Genomic DNA, 13,806 nt, shown 5'->3' with positions numbered 1-13,806 from the left:
AGGGAAGAAAATCCTCTCTTTTGTATGCCTTGATCTCTAAAACACCCTTCACATGTGTAAGAACCTTATGGAATTATCCTCTTAGATCCTCCCCTTGAATACTTAGAACTTTAGAAACCCTAGTCCTAGATCTTGGTCGAAAACCATAAAGGTGAAAGAGAGTATTTCGGCTAGAGAGGAGAAGAGGAAGAGGGAGATGAAAAGTTAGGTTTTCATCTCATCCTTTCCCTTTTATACCAAGTGGAAGTTGAAGCATCTCTTCACATATATTCTACATATAATGAATTGTTTCATATTCCTAATGTAATGCTTTACCACCACCTAATGGTTACTTAAACTAATTTTAAATGAGAAGTTTAGGGTTCAAATCCTAGCCCGGGCCATTTATGAACATATTTTAATTTCTTTTCTCTTCTTATATTTCTTTTTGCCCATTTAAAAATAGGGAAAATTTACGAGTGTTACAAAGGGGGCATCATCAGCCTAAATAATTAGGATACAGATTCCTTGTATAATCAACAACACACCATATAAATAATATTATCTCCCAACTCATCGGACCTATTGATTTAACAAATAAATCTCACCCATTGATAAGTTAAAGAAAATAAATACTAAGTATACGTTCTTGTTATTATATAGTGATTAAGAGGATGCACATCCATAATAACAGAGGTTCTGTTCTTTTATATAGTCAGTATAAATCGAACAACCTCAAACGGTCTTGCTCAATACACACATAGTGTATTAATGTAATTTTATAGTCAAGACAAACTAATAACAAATTACACTACAACCGTTCCAATGGTTTGTCCCTATCCATCTTGGTTGTGAGCTACTATTTATAATTTATAAGGAACTGATAACATGATCTTCTATGTGGCACCACATACCATGTTATCTACAATATAAATTAAATGGACAACTGCATCGACATATATATAAATATAAAATGCAAACATTTAACCAAAGTGATTCTCATTTCAAAATATTTCAAAACAGATGTTCATACAAAAGTCAGGCTTATAGTATACATCCCAACAATCTCCCACTTATACTAAAAGACTATGTTTCCATAAATGCTGCCATATATCTGATTCTCATCCCCTCAACATGCCTATCAAAAGCTCTCGCCGGAAGGACCTTAGTGAAAGGAACTACTAGGTTATCTGCTGATGTAATTTTGGCGACAACAACCTCTCATCGTTTTACGATGTCTTGTATTAGGTGGTACTTGCGCTCAATGTATTTACCTGCCTTATGGGCTTGTGGTTCCTTTGAGTTTGCTACTGCACCACTGTTGTCACAATAAATTGTGATAATTTTGGGCAAATCAGGAATCACATCTAAGTCCATCAAGAAGTTTTTGAGTCATACAGTTTCTTTGGCTACCTCAGAGGCTGCCACATACTTAGCTTCCATGATGGAGTTTGAAACACATTTCTGCTTAACACTCCTCCATGCTATGGCTCCACCTCCCAAAGTAAACACATACTCCGAGGTTTGATTTACTACTGTCTCGTACTACTGTCCCTATCTGATTGGAAGTCCGAATCCGTGTAACCCACAGGGAGCAAATCATCTGCCTGGTAAACCAGCATATAATCTCTAGTCCTTTTCGGGTACTTTAATATATGCTTTACGGTAGTCCAATGTCCTAGTCCTGGGTTACTTTGATATCTGCTAACCATGCTCATGGCAAAACAGATATTCAGTCTCGTACATAGCATCGCATACATTAGGCTTCCTATAGCCGAAGCATAAGGAACTACCTTCATCTCCTCTATCTCCTTTGATGTCTTAGGACACATCTTTTTAGATAAAGGTACTCCATGCCAAAAAGGTAGAAAACCTTTCTTGGAGTTTTGCATGCTAAAACGAGCTAGGATAGTATCGATGTATGAAGCTTGGGATAAGCATAACATACTTTTCTTGCGATCCCTTATTACTTTGATCCCAAGAATATGTCCACATTCTCCCAAGTCCTTCATATCAAATTACTTGGACAACCATATCTTTACGTCTGACAACACTTTGACATTGTTGCCAATGAGCAAAATGTCATCTACGTATAGTACAAGAAATATCATCACATTTTCGTCACTTTTTTTGTATATACAAGACTCATCCGGACACTGAATGAATCCATAAGACTGGATCACTTCATCAAACCAGATGTTCCAAGATCTTAAAGCTTGCTTCAGTCTATAAATGGATCGATTGAGCTTACGTACAAGATGTTCTTTGCCCTTCACAATGAATCCCTCTGATTGCCTCATATAGATGTTTTCTTCAATACTTCCATTAAGGAAAGCTGTCTTGATATCCATTTACTAAACCTCATAATCCATATGAGCAACAATAAATAAAAGAATCTGGATAGATTTAAGCATGACTATCAGCAAAAAAAGTTTCCTCATAATTGATTCCCTCTTTCTGAGTAACCTCTTCGCAACAAGCCTCGCTTTAAAGGTTTCCACCTTTCCGTCTATTCCTCTTTTCCTTTTGTAGACCCATTTACATCTAATGACTTTTACACAATTTGGTGGTTCTACAAGCTCTCATACCTGATTAGAGTATATAGATTCTATTTCAGAGTTCATTGCACTTTGCCAAGATGCTGCATCTTTATTTTGGAGTGCTTCATCATATGTCTAGGGATCAGGTTCATGTTCACCAGGGATCACGTCCGAAGATTCTCCTAAAAATATGAATCTATCAGGTTGCCTAATAACCCTCCCACTATGACAAGGCACTACTTGTAATTGTGCATCGTTTGTGACATGCGTTGTAGTTTCTTGTGGTATCTCATCTTATACCGTTGGTACTAAAGTAGATGTGTCTTCTCTTATTTCCTCAAGAACAATTTTACTCATGGGCTTGTGGTTCATTACATAGTCCTCTTCTAAAAATCGGGTATTGGTGCTAACAATGACCTTCTGATCTTTAGGACTATAAAACAAACCACCTTTCGTTCCTCTGCGATATCCCATGAACAAGTGAACTTCTGTACGTGATTCCAACTTATCAGCGTCTCCCTTCAGCACATGTGTTGGACTATCCCAAATCCAAATGTGGTTCAAACTAGGCTTACGCCCATTCTATAATTCTGTGGAAGTAAAGGGTACTAACTTAGATGGAACTAAGTTTCGAATGCACGTCATCGTTTCCAGACCATATCCCCAAAATGAATCTGGTTATTCTGAATAACTCATCATTGATCTAATCATTTCCATAAGAGTCCTATTCCTTCATTCTGCCGCACCATTCTGTTGGGGTGTACCAGGTGCAGACAATTGGGATTTAATCCCGACCTCTGATAAGTAACTCCTAAACTCTCTTAAGAGGTACTCTTGACCACGATCAGACCGTAGTGTCTTGATACTTTTACCATGATGTTTCTCCACATCAGCCTTGTACTATTTGAACTTATCAAAGCACTCAGACTTGCGGCGCATCAAGTAAATGTACCTATATCTCGAATAGTCGTCTATAAAAGAGATAAAATATTCGAAACCATCTCTTGCCTGGATTATCATAGGCCCACACAAATCAGAATGAACCAATTCCAATACTTCTTTGGCTCTATACTCCTTTGCCTTAAAAGACCTCTTGGTTATTTTTCCTTCCAAGCAAGACTCGCAGGTCGGAAAGTTTTCTACTACCAATGAACCGAAAGATCCATCGGCTATTAACTTTTGAATCCTACTCAAGTTAATATGACCCAACCTTAGATGTCAAAGATATATTTGGTTCATTTCTGAAGGTTGCTTTCTTTTATTAGAATTAGAAGATGTGTTATTAATTTCTATTTGTTGTATCGTGGGAGTTATTGGATTAAGAGTATATAAATTGTCAACCAACGCACCAGAACAGATAACCACTCTATTTTTCTTGACAACCACTTTGTCATCAAAAGAAACAGAATATCCATCCATAAATAATTTAAAAATTGAAATCAAGGTCTTTCTAAAACATGGTACGTAAAGATGATTTTTCAAAATCAAAGTTTTATTCTATCAAAAGATAAATAAATATCTCCCACTGTAACAACCACCACTCTCGTAGCATTGCCCATGTAGATGGTGATCTCTCCTTCATGTAGTGTCGGATTTCCTGGAACCCTTCAATGAATTACAGACATAATCAGTGGCTCCCATATCTACACACCAGGTACCGGTAGATAACACCGCTAAACATGTTTCAACAACTAATGAATAAGATATACCTTTATTGTTCTTCTTTCTGCGAGGACAGTCCACCTTCCAATGTCTAGACAGCTTGCATGTGAAGCGCTTGCCTTTCGACTTCTTCACACCTGCCTGCGACCCAGTCCCTTGAGGTCGAATCACTTTCTTTGCCGAACCAACTTGTTTCTTCTTATTCTTTCCGCCTTTCGGCTTAGAGGCAGAAACGTTTTCAGCAATGTGAACTTAAGAACTTTGACGAAACAACCCTTCTATCAGTTGGAGTTCTGTCAGAAGTTCCGCCAACGAATAAATCCTTTTGTTCATGTTGTAGTTCAGGCGAAACTGCTCAAAACTCTTGGGCAGCGTTTGGAGAATGATATCGACCTGGGTTTCCCCATCGATTTCAGCTCCAAGGACTTCCATCTCATTTAAATGAGTCATCATCTTGAGGATATGATCCCTTACGGGTGTCCCCCCAATCATGGTGGTCGTCATTAAGTTTCTCATGACCTCCTGACTAGCAGCCCGATTCTGGTGTCCGAAGAGTTTTTTGAGATTGAGAATCATGTCATATGCAGTGGGTAGGGCCTGATGCTGATGTTGCAGTACATTTGATATAGAAGCCAAAATGTAACACTGCGCCATCTCATCTATCTTGACCCATTTCCTATATCTCTCTATCTCCTCTTCACTAGAATCCTTATCAGGCATGCTAAGACAGACCTCAAAAAATATGAACTGTATTCTTCAGCAGTTGCCCCCAGGGCGTAGCGCAGACGGTGGGCGCATGGCATCTCTGGCGTAATGGTCAGGGGTCGATTCTCAGGAACTGACGACCTGGGGTTTACCCCGCCATGCGCCTATGACCTATGTACCTGCATGAACCTCCCTCCATATCCGTGGGGCCGGCACTAGGGGGGCCGCTAAGGTAGCGGATCTACCTTTGTATTCTTCAGCAGTTAAGACAATGTCCAAGTTCTGTTTCTAATCAATATAATTTGGACCAGTAAGTTTGTTTTCTTTTAAAATAACAGCAAGAGGATTGAAAGTCATTTTAAAATCCTGAGAATCACAAAATAAAATATTTAGTCAAAACTTTAGAATTTAAAATAATATTGATTCCTCAAACAATATCATTTAAATTCACCAACACCTTAAAACACCGTGAATTTCGTATGCCACGATAGTGTGGACGTATACTAATTTAAACATTTGTAAGAGGAGATTTTACCCATTAATTTTATTATCTTATCAACCAAACTTAATGATAAATAAAATTAATATTTGGTTCATCTTCTGTCGCACAAATAATAGCAGTGACTCCGATGTGGAGGATACTATTAAATGTGTCTAAGTATATACCATTACTTGATACTTAGTTCATTAATTAGGATTGTGCCCCATCAGATGGAAAAGATCACACATACCTAAATAATTTCCTATAATCATCCATAGAGGAAGTTTGATCTAGTGATCTGTAAACAAACTCATCCGATATGGAGGAAGACACTTAGAGCCAACGCGCAAGTTTGAATGCATCACTTACAAACCAGTAATGGAGATCGTAGAATTTATTTAAATAATCCCTCTCCTACTTAGTTATTTAAATTAAGGAATTTTAACATGTACACATATTATAACACATAAAATCACAGCACACAGCACATAAAAACAGCATATAAAGGCAATAAATATGAAAATAAAATTTCCAACTATTACGGCCTCATCCAACGTTGTCCTCCAATATGTCATCGATGGATCAAGTCGTCACGTCTATCTTGCTTCCTTCTTCACCGCGCCTCTGGTCCTCAAAATAGCACCACGCATAGCAAGGATACAAGCCGTCGCGAAAAGAAATAAAATTTACATTTATCAATCCTATATTCCCCAAAGGAATTTACATGTAATCTAGATCGAACAGAATGTAAAATAATAATAATAATAATAATACGGCAACCGACCATATTTAATTATTACAATCATGCACACACAACAACCTCGACATGCCCGAGGGTTCAAATCACACACAACGCACAAAAAGCCATAATAGTTGGACTTAGGATGCCTACAACCATAGAGTTAATCTTTCTAGCACATCCTACTATTATCCTGCCTAAACTTGTATATGATCAGTGCATAATTTAACCGAAAACCAATCACATAGAACCAAAAAACTCGCTCTGATACCACTTGAAGGCGTTGGAATTCCGTTCTATTTCAATTTCCCTGTAAAAAATTATACAAGTACAGAACTTTTCCTAGCAACCCATATGTTCAATCAGACATGTGTTTGATCAATCAAGCAAGTTTTTGATGGATCAAAGCACACCTTGATCAAAGTACAAGATCGCTGACCTCTTGTGTTGGTATTTAAAATCGATACAAAGAAAACTAAACTAATTACGCAGCGGAATTAAAGAACTAGTTGTATTCCTCTCCTGATCTTCTGCTGTATTCCTCTCCTCTTCTTGGACATCGTGTGGGCGATGATCTACCAAGATAATAACCACCCTTCCTCTCGTTTCTCCAAACCGCCGGTTACAAAAGGAGGCTCTAGGATGGGGCACCTTCTAATCTTCTTCTTCTTCTTCTCCAATTCACCGGCCACTAAGGAGGAGGGGGGGCGCCGATCACCAAGGAAGAGGTGGGATGCCACCGACCCTAGGTAAGGAGAAGAGGAGGCTTGAGGGAAAATTAGGTTTTAGGGGGCACCACCTACTCCTTTTATAACCTTTGCCGTCGGTTACAAAGAAAGAAAAATAACAGAATTCTGTTTAGAAAAAAATCTCCCTTTCTATAACCTTGCCGCCGACCCGAAGAGGATGGAGAAAACCAAACCAAAACCAAGTTAAATCAAACCAAGTTATGGATGGGTGGGTGTGAGGCTTTATATAGAGGCTACAACAGGGACCTAGAGGAGGAATTGGTTTAGGCCTCCTGATGGGCTTGGGCTTCCTGTGTTCGACCCGAACACCCAACCCAAGTCCATCAATAATAACCCATATTACTAAAGGATTATTATTGAACTACCGCACCAATTCCATATTACAATATAGGCTCCTACTTATCATGAGTGCGTTAATCTCCCTGTGTTTAAGATATCGTATGTCCGTTAATTAAATGAGTTATTGACAACTCAATTAATTAACATCTGATTCCAAGAGTAGTACCATTCAACTTTATTATCATGCCGGACTAAGTCCACCTACAGAGTTTACATGATAATCCTTATGAGCTCCTCAAGGGGACATCATCAGCCTAAATAATTAGGACACAAATTTCTTCTATAATCAACAACACACCATATAAATAATACTATCTCCCAACTCATCAGGTCTATTAATTTAACGAATAAATCTCACCCGTTGATAAGTTAAAGAAATAAATACTAAGTATATATGCTTGTTATTATATAGGGATTAAGAGGACACACATCCATAATAACAGAGGTTCTGCTATTTTATGTAGTCAGTATAAATTAAACAACCTCAAATGGTCCTGCTCAATACATACATAGTGTACTAGTGTAATTTTATAGTCAAGACAAACTAATATCAAATTACACTACAACTGTTCCAATGGTTTGTCCCTATCCATCTTGGTTGTGAGCTACTATTTATAATTTATAAGGAACCGATAACATGATCTTCTGTATGACACCACATACCATGTTATCTACAATATAAATTAAATGGACAACTGCATTGACATATATATAAATATAAAATGCAAACATTTGACCAAAGTGATTCTCATTTCAAAATATTTCAAAACAAATGTTCATACAAAAGCTAGGCTTATAGTATACATCCCAACAGGCATGACCCCTTGCCCTTAGTGTGCACGGTCGTGCCAAATGGCATAACTGGGCCGTGCAGACAACGAAAGCGGATGGTCAGGTCATGTCCCTTTCAGTGAGTAAGAGGCATCATTGTGCCTCCTGGCATGGTCATGCCTCCTAACACGACCCTACTGTGTCACTCTCTGGATCAAGGGCACAGTCGTGCCTGGTAGGCACAACCCTGTCATGGCTATCTCTACAGGGGGCATGACCATGCCTCACCACACAACCTGCCTATGTCTCAGGGCACAACCAACCCATGATGGATTCTGGAATAGGTTGCACTTCGCGTTCTTTGTCCCCTTCCACTTCATTTCGCATCTTGCCAATCAAAATAAAGCAAAAGCATATCTTCGACCACAAATAAGTAATTATACTAATAAAATGAATGAATGGAGTACGATAACATAAATCATAATAAAAAAATATAGTAAATGTGCGTCAATGAAAGCCTAAAATCATATATAATCTATGTGCACACACCCCTAGATTTAAACATTTATTTGTCCTCAAGAAAAAACTACAATCTAAACTCCTATGGTTAAATAGTGCATCGTAATGTTTAGCAAATCAGTTTAATCCTATCAAATAATTTTATTAGTAAGGAAGATACAAAAGTTGTTCGAGTGTGGCTTAAGAAATAGTTCTCCGTGCTTAGTGCAATAGTGACCTAAATTTTTTAAGTTTCAATTCCTAAGCCTAGTCAAGTTGTCATAAGACCATGTTCCTTATACTCCCAGCGATAGACACTTACCTGCCACACACATGGTTCATATCTCTAAAATTACACAAGATTTTAAAGGATTACTCGTAATCAAGAGAAACATAATATTTATTTTCCTAATAATCTAACTCGATCTCAAAGGAGTAAATTATTAGTTTCCATTCAAGATAACTATTTTTATATTACTTATTCAAATGATTTTTTTGTGCTTTAAAGGTGTTGCACTAATACAAATGCAAGGATTTTGATTTTTCCAAGTGAGTTTCCATGATCTGAGATCGTCCAGTAATCAAAATGTAATTGAGAGATCACTGTAGAAATATAAGTACTAGTTCAATTCTATGAATCATGACTACTTTCAGAGTTATCTACCATCAAAACTAGGCAAAGTGTGGGAAAAATCCTAAAATAAGGTCAATACTTAAACTCTTAAAGAAGAAACCTCACTCATTTCATGCTATCATGGATAGAAAAAGATAAATCATTAAACATACTAGCACCATAAGTAAAAATGAACCACATGAAATCTAAAATAAACGTACTAGTATTTTTGTATTAAGAAATAAACAATCATGACATGATATCTAATGCAACTAGAAAAATTTTATTATGTAAAAAGAAATATGACAAAAACTAATCTAAATTCAATACATCATCCTAGACTTAAATCTTTCATTGTCCTAATGAAAACTAGAAATGTAATATGTGTTAGCAATTCAAGCCGTAAAAATCACTTTTTGCGTTGCAGAAATCCCGAATTCTAGCCACGGATCCGTGCAAAGATATATTTAAAATTAAATCATGTACATGTTTCTACACTAGATCTACCTTAGATCTACATGAAAAGAGAGTATACCTTTGTAGCGAAGCCCTTCGCTTATCCCGCTTGTCCAAAAGGTGCCGGATCTCGAAGAGTATCAAGTGAACACTCCTCTACAAGTATCCACACGGACAAAAGGTGGAGAAGAACCACTTAGAGTGTGCTAGCACTCTTGGGTGGCTCGGCAATGGAGGAGAGGGAGAATAGAGAAGAGAGGAGGAAGAAGATGACTTCAATTAGCACACAAAAATGCTTAATGCACACAATTAAGTGGCCGGCCACTTTTAGAGGCTTTTAAACCTCCATGTAATACCAAGAGTCATGACTCTTGGTCTCCCTTATGAGGTGGCACACACTTGATGTAACCTTGATAATGTGGACCAATATCATTGGTCGACCCCCACGCCATGTCACAATGAAGTGACATTTGGTCAAGTCAAACTTGACCCTTCATCTTCCCTCTCAAGTTAACTTAAACTTGACTCATTTATCTCCCATGGTTGATCAAATCTAACCATTGATTCAAGTCAATTTGATTTAATGAATATCTATTCATTGAATTAAATTGATTCAATGAGTCATAATCTAAATTAGACTCATTCAACACATGAATCAAATTGAGTCCCACTCAATTAGTCTAATTTGGATTACTCTTAATCCAATTTGATTCATCACATGAACCTAATCCTCTTGGTCCATCATATGAAACTATTCTCCATCTAATTACCCTTTGTGTGTGACCCTATAGGTTCTTGTAACGTTGGCAATGCTCCTAAACCCATTTAGAAACATAAGTAATGAGCGGTATCTAGCAACACATCATTACTACCCAAGTTACAAGAATGTTGAGATCCAACATCATCTTTGTGACTACTAATTGTGACTCTCACAATATGTGACAATATCCTTCTATCCTTGACATTTAAATTGATCAAATGAGGTATAGACCGTGTCATCCTCTAATCAATTTATATCTTGAACTCCAAGTAGACTCACTCTAAACAAATGAGCTCAATATCTCATTTTGACTCATTTAGGCATGGCCATGCACTTAGTGGTCTCACTCTATCAAGAATCATGATGTCACTCCCGTCATATAGGAGGGATAGATCCCATCTACATCACTCACATCCCTCCGCATAATTTGGTACATACCCAGTAATCGCCTTTATAATCCACCCAGTTACGGATGACGTTTGACGAAGCCAAAGTATACAACTCCTTATGTTGGGAACCATGGTAACTTCAGGTCCAAGGATTGATAGTCAATCTAATAGTCACATGAGAAAGTATATGACACTCATATAACGATCCATGATACTTTCTCATGGCGGGTCATTCAGTATACATTCTCCAATGCATACCCATGTGTCAACTTGATATCTCTATATCCATGACTTGAGAGATCAAGTCATCAAGTTGACCTACATGATAGTCTCATCGCATTAACATTGTCCCTGAATGTTAATACTTGACAAGGAATGATTAAGAGTAGTGTTCTCTATATCATCTCACTATCAATTCAACCAATCGATTGATATAGATAAGAACCTTCTACTCAAGGACGCTATTATACTTAGTTATTTGGCACCAATATAAGTAAGTATAATAACCATAAAGAAATGTCTTTATAAATATATATAGGAATATGATACATCGAGTCCATACAATGATCATCACATGATTGGCTCTATGGCTCTAACTAACAATCTCCCACTAGCACTAGTACCAATCAGTGTAGGCTTTAAGGCCCAATGACCTAGTGTGACCATCATGCTTTCTCTGTGCCAACGCCTTGGTCAAGGGATCAGCAACGTTAGTCTCTATGGGTACTCTACAAATCTTCACATCTCCTCTATCGATGATCTCTCGATTGAGATGGAAGCGCCGTAGTATGTGTTTGGTCCACTGGTGTGAGCGAGGTTCCTTAGCCTGTGCAATTGCTCCATTGTTGTCACAATAGAGCTTATAGGATCGGCTATGCTAGGAACTACCCCAAGCTCAGTAATGAACTTGCGGATTCAAACTGCCTCCTTTGCTTCTTTTGATGCAGCAATATACTCGGCCTCTATTGTAGAATCAGCAACTGTGTCCTGCTTCGAACTCTTCCAGCTCACAGCACCACCATTCAAGCAAAACACGAACCCAGACTGCGATCTATAATCATCCTGGTCAGTTTGGAAGCAAGCATCACTGTAACCCTTTAAAGCTAGCTTGTTATCGCCTCCAAATATCAAGAAATATTCTTTAGTCCTTCTCAGGTACTTAAGAATATTCTTGACCGTTATCTAGTAACGCTCACCTGGATCTGACTAGTATCTGCTCGTCATGCTCAAAGCATACGAAACATCAGGACGACTACATAGAATGGCGTACATGATAGATTCTATGGCTGAGGCATAAGGGATCTTATCCATGCAGCCCCTCTCCTCTCTAGAAGAGGGACTTTGAGTCTTCGAAAGACTCACACCATGTGATATCGGTAGAAATCCTTTCTTGGAATTCTGCATGGAAAACCGTAGTAATACCGTGCCAATATATGTACTTTGACTTAGGCCAAGCAACCTCTTAGATCTATCTCTATAAATCTTTATGCCTAGAATATAGGCTGCTTCACCTAAGTCCTTCATTGAGAAACAATTCCCCAACCAAGTCTTTACAGACTGCAACAAAGGGACGTAATTTCCAATGAGTAGTATGTCATCCACATACAATACAAGGAAGATAACTGTGTTCCCAACAACCTTCTTGTAGACACAGAGTTCATCTTCATTCTTGATGAAACCAAACTGTTTGATCGCATCATCGAATCGAAGATTCCAGCTCCGAGAAGCTTGCTTTAGTCCATAAATGGACTTACGCAGCTTGCATACTCTGCTAGTATGCTGTGGATCTACAAAACCCTCAGGTTATGTCATGTACACATCTTCGAGCAAGTTTCCATTCAGAAACGCGGTTTTGACATCCATCTGCCATATCTCATAGTCATGGTAGGCTGCAATAGCAAGCATGATCCGAATGGACTTAAACATCGCTACTGGAGAAAAGGTTTCATCATAGTCAATATCATGAATCTGCTTGAAACCTTTAGCTACCAAGCGACCCTTATAGATAAGTCTATCCATGTCAGTCTTTCTCTTAAAGACCCACTTACACCCAATGGGTTTTACCCCTTCAGGTGGATCAACCAAAGTCCATACTTGGTTGGTGTACATGGATTCCATCTCGGATCTCATGGCCTCTAGCCATGACTTAGAATCTGGTCTTATCACAGCTTCCTGATAAGAGGTAGGCTCATTCTCAACGAGCACAACGTCATCATGGTCAAACAAGAGAAATGAGTATCTCTCAGGCTGACGACGTACCCTATCAGACCTGCGAAGAGGTAGGTCTACTTGAACTGGTTGTTGTTCCTCAACTCCTTCTGGAACAATCTCATCATCCACAACACTTTGTGGTTCCAGTTCAACTTCAGTCAAGGCTTCAGTGCTATGGTCCATATCTTGAACTTCTTCAAGATTGAACGTACTCCCACTAGTTTTTCTAGAAACAAAGTCCCTTTCTAGAAATATCCTAGTCTTAGCCACAAACACTTTGTGTTGACTGGGAATGTAGAAGTAATATCCCTTCGTTTCCTTGGGATATCCTATAAAATAGCACTTATCAAATTTGGGTCCCAATTTGTCCGAGACTTGACGTCGAACGTAAGGCTCACAACCCCAAATCCTCATAAAAGACATCTGGGCATCTCTCCCAGTCCATATCTTATATGGTGTCTTTATCACTACCTTGGATTGAACACGGTTAAGTGTGAAGGCTGCTGTGTCTAGAGCATATCCCCAAAAAGATATAGGAAGATCTGTGTGACTCATCATAGATCGTACCATATCTAGTAGGGTACGATTCCTCCTTTCAGATACACCATTCCACTGTGGTGTTCCAGGAGGAGTGAGTTGGGATAGAATCCCACACTCAGCTAGATAGTCACCAAACTCATGGCTAAGGTATTCACCACCTCGATCTGATTAAAGTATCTTAATACTCTTGCCTAGCTGGTTTTGTACTTCATTCTTGAATTCTTTTAACTTTTCAAAGGATTGTGACTTATGTGTCATCAGATACACATAACCATATCTACTGAAGTCATTAGTAAATGTAATGAAGTACCTATAACCACATTGAAAGGGCCACATACATCACTATGTATAAGTCCTAACAAGTCAGTCGCTCT

This window comes from Zingiber officinale, chromosome 5A, assembly GCF_018446385.1.
Source record: "Zingiber officinale cultivar Zhangliang chromosome 5A, Zo_v1.1, whole genome shotgun sequence".
Taxonomy (NCBI): Eukaryota; Viridiplantae; Streptophyta; class Magnoliopsida; order Zingiberales; family Zingiberaceae; genus Zingiber; species Zingiber officinale.
This window is presented reverse-complemented; position numbering follows the sequence as displayed.